The sequence below is a fragment of the Sceloporus occidentalis genome, unplaced genomic scaffold, assembly GCF_023333645.1.
Source record: "Sceloporus occidentalis isolate IW3139 unplaced genomic scaffold, rSceOcc1.0.p SCAF_453, whole genome shotgun sequence".
Classification (NCBI taxonomy): domain Eukaryota; kingdom Metazoa; phylum Chordata; class Lepidosauria; order Squamata; family Phrynosomatidae; genus Sceloporus; species Sceloporus occidentalis.
In genome coordinates, this window is record NW_028317433.1 from 163433 (window position 1) to 168041 (window position 4609).

The window sequence follows — 4609 nt, forward strand, 5'->3', positions numbered from 1 at the left end:
CTTAATGGTTAATGTGCCTAGCACATCATGGGTTTAGAAAGTGATCAAAAATATATGGTTTGATCAGGGTAAGTTAAATTGATTGGCTTCAAAGATGTTCCCATAGGACATAGGGACGGAATGACCAGATTTGAAAAAAAAATCATCTTGAAATGGCATTATGCTGCTTGTATTTATTGCCCTATAACTTGCAAAAGAATCATAAAAACATTGGGTATTTCTAAACTCAAATATTAGAATCTGTTTAGCAGGTTTTTTTTCCATTAGCTGTTGTAGATGAGTAAAAGATTTTTCAAATAAAAACCAGAAAAGGTCAGTTTTATAAAAAAAAAATCACCATATTTTATATAATTTTTTTTAGTAAAATAGATACGATCAAATAAATGTTATCTAAAGAAAGCCATTCTTGACTTGAAAAAATATAACAATAGATAACTCGTGTGGGTAGAGTAAATGAGCTCTGTTCTTCAGGGGTTAAAGTGAATCAGTGACCAGAAGCCAAAGGAAAGATCATTTTACCGAACCAGCAAGTTCTTAGACGTCAGAAAGACCCCCTAACAGAAAACAAGTGCATTTCTAAATGCATGACGCCTTTAGCCCACCTAACCAGCATTTCTAGCTTCAGGATAAGTCCGTGTTACGTTACATGGAACCGGCGAACGCGATTGTGGTAAGAAAGCAGAAATGGATTCTTTTGGCACTTTTATTTTTTTACGTCACGAGGTACGATGAGGTTCCCTCACAGACTGAGCGCCCTGAAGGTTCCCGCGGGGTTAGCGATTAAAGAAATCCGGAAAAATGCTAAATAAAACTCCATGATCAATCTAGAGATGAAAATATTCAATCCGATGAATTGCAAAGCGACCGGTTTGTCTCCTTACCGGCTTCTGGTGTTAAACGAGGGGAGGGAAGCGAACACAAAAACCAAAATAGAAACCGGTCATTCTGGAAACTTCCCTAATCTTAATGGCTGCTATAAACAGTGATTCATTCACACCGCGGATCCTCGAAGCTTTATCACGGCAGTCTGTCCCGCGCACGCTCTTCCCTTACACACAACGCCAATAACAAGCGTGAGGAATCCTTTCCAAACAGTCCCGAAACGGGGGGCGTCAGCGGAGGGGTTCCTCTCCCTCTCGTTAGCGGGAGTCGGAGAGAGCGAGGGGTCCCGCTTATAGGGTTAAACAAAACATATATTTTTATTACATAACCGATTACTATTGTTAAGGGGGGGTTGTATTAAATGTTGGTCCGTGAAAGCTGTAAAAACAGTTAATCAAGAATTTATGAATTATTGAAGCCGAAAAAAATAAAGCAGAACCCAAATAAGCGATTTCTATTGGTTCGGATTTCCTCAAAGCGCGAGGAACCGGGAGATGTCCAACCATTTCACGCAGAAGTCACGTCATGCGCATGTGCGATCCTCCAGCTTCTGTATGAAAAGTTTTTGAAGATTGTGTTCCGGGGCTATTCCTGAGGCAACTTGGTGTGAGTGGCCCCTGACAATGCGTTAAAGATAATATCCAATAAACACCGATATATTCCGCCATGAATACTAACGCTAGAGCAGTCGAGCATACCTTCAATTTATAGAAATTAAATCCATTATAAGACACACGGTAACACCGAGCCATGATTCTGAAGTTTTTGTTTTATTTTGGAATAATTTAAGATTTATTTTTACACAAATATTTACAGATTGCGTTCCGGTTTCCTTGAATGTTGGACAAGTTAATGCAGTGAAACGGCAACATATTCTTAAAATTGTCGGTTACGAGAGCATCAGAGCAATGAAGAGGAGAGACTGGAAAGGGAGTTAGAGGTCGCTGCATTGGATTATTTAAAGGGGGGCCCATGGAAAAATATTTTACTCTATTAGCATAAACCTCAGCGCTGTACATTTCATCCCAATAACCCCCCCCCCATTATCTGCAGACCTGGAGGCCACCATTGTGATATTTTGGGTGACTTTCCCTGCTCCACCACACTGGGTTGATGCTTTATGGCAATGTTAAAGTTTGTGCCTTCATAGACTTTCTTTAGAGTGTCTGGCTGTTGACTAAGACCGAGCAATTCTATTGTTTCCCACAGACCATAAAAGGAGTCAGGGTGTTTGTCTAGTAAATTGCGCGAAGATAACAGCGAGAACAAATGGCTAATACAGAACGGCCTGAAACATTATATTATGTAAATATTTTTGATCTGACAGTAGTAATAAAAAGTTGGTTTGAGTTCCCCTTTAAGAAAGACATTTATATCACAATAAGATAAATTCATACAGTCTGGAGAGGACATGTTTTGGTTTAAAGCACAATGTCTCGTCCTGTCTTACAAGCAGCTGCTCTAGAACCCTATAGATATTAATGTGTAGGTAGAAGAGACCCCGTCTGTTCCATGATGCCTAAAAAGCAGCCTCTCTATTCACGCAGGAAGAAATAGAAAAGCTAGAGGTCGATGTTCATGTAAGTTCTCAGGTTCCGTTCCCATGTTTTCTCCCGAGCTTCTTTCCTCTTTTCTTCTTTCCGGCTGAGGGTGGCTATTCTCTGCGTCCTTCTGGGCTTCGTCTCCGGTCTGGTCACCGCCTCGGTGTCATTAGCAGAAAAGTGAGTGACCTTAGGCTTCTGGTCCGTCTGAAAGCCAAGGCCCTTCTGGTCTCTCTTGAGAACAGTCTGGACTGGGAATTTCCTACCCGTCCCTTCCGGCCCCAGACCGGACTCTCTGTTCCAGCCTTCCTTCAGTAACATCTTAAAGCCCACGTTGTGCTCCGGGATGGCATAGTAAGTAGGGGGCAGTTTCTTTTTCATGTTGAAAAGATGGATCGTGGAGCGCATGTGAGTTTCCACGCTGTCCTCTTGGTAGCGCGTCTTACAAATTTCACAGTATTTTGTCTCCAGGGTGGTTATCCTGAGGTGGAAGAAAAAAAATGAAAGAAAAGCAGGTTATTTTTTGATGACTTTGCCATTCTACTCATTTACGCAACAGCCCATTTTCTCATCCCACTTCTGGTCTGTTTAAAAATGACTGGAAATACTAAAAATAATCAATCTGATTGCTGGGACACGAAGCCTTTCCCAGGTTTTCTCATGAAAAAGGGAGGGCAAGAAGAGCTTGGTGCTTCCATGGTGCTGCAAGACATATCTCTGATATCTCCAACTGGCCTCTTGATCATGGTGCGCCAGGAAGCCATATCTGCCCCTTTAATGCAGCGCACAGGCTGCATTCCCACCTAGGCAAGAATATGCCCTACAAAGCTTATCAGCTCTCCAAGACCCTCTGCACATCACACAACTTCCCTACTGCTCCCACCTTGGTGTTTCTTCTGGATGACTTCTCAGGGATTCTTCTAAGAGCCGAACAATATCATGATGCCCGCTCTCTTGTGCCAACATCAAGGCATCTTTACCCTGCGTCTCACACACACCAATCCAAGCCGCGCCTCTCTTCAATAAGTAGCCGACGACCTCTTTTCGCCCGCCACACGCAGCACACATTAAAGCCGTCCAATAATAACCGTCCCGGTAGTTGACATCACACCTCTCTATTTCCACTATTCGCTTCAAGCCTTTAAGGTCTCCATCTTGGGAACATTTAAGGAGCTGGTGCCCCAGTCTGTGGTCACACGCGGCAGATCTACCCCGGGAACCAGTCCTGGGAGGCTCTTCATTAGATGAGGACTTAACAACTATGCGTTTCTTGGTGGGCCTTTTGGATGCCGATGACTCTACTTTAGTTGACAGAAGACTTTCGTAGAAGTTCCTCGCCTCTTCTCCCGTGGTGGCGCTCTCGAACGCTCTAAAAGCCCTCTTCCTACTGTGCTCGCCATTTTCCCAGAAATCCGATTTCTCCCGGGCCCGTGTGAAAGTGATAAGCTGAGGATGGTTCATCTTTACAGGGAAAGGAGAATCTGCAAAACACAAACAGGAATGATTTTCAAGCATGCGTTATGGGAATAATGTTCTATATGGCATTGTTAATATCATGCATTATCTTAGTTAGATTATATATATATATATTACATATTATACATTAGAACTTGTATTCTTCAAGCCTGCAATCCTGATACAGTCTAGTTGCAGCTACATGGCAGTATTTAGAGGGATGTTTTCACCCTTAAGAAAAAGATTGAGTGAGCCATATATGCGCCCGCTCTCTATATTATATCTGTATTATTATAGCGCCCAGATCACTGTTGGAATATGACTGGGTATGGACCATACCAGCACCCATACTGTCAGAGAGAGGGGACAGGCAGCAGGAAGCGATCTGCTTTAAGGTAAGTAAACATGAGTACGACGGAGGGTATGAGGTATAGAGTATAAAGGGGGGGGGGTTATAGAGATTAATTTGGTTCCAAGGGAGCAGAATCAGTACTGCAGTAGATAAAATGCCCCTGCCAGTCGCTCCTATGTAATGTATAGTGTATATAAGGCAAGGGGGGGCTGCCAGCCGGAGGCCGCGGGCACCACTGCGAGAAGCAGCAGCTCTGCCGGTAAAGGAAGTAGATAGTTCTGTAGCCAGTAAAGCACTTCCTGCTGCGAATATTTTCTTCCTTATACCTCCGTAATTAGCAGCAAAACTCACCTCAAATCACGCGTACCGAACCCCAGAT

At 43.3% G+C, this 4609-nt stretch overlaps 1 pseudogene; it reads right to left on the reverse strand.

Moving 5' to 3' along the window:
- Positions 1–2444: 2444 nt before the first annotated feature.
- LOC149271887 (G patch domain and ankyrin repeat-containing protein 1-like) lies at positions 2445–3884 on the reverse strand (annotated as a pseudogene).
- Between the last annotated feature and the right edge of the window lie 725 nt (positions 3885–4609).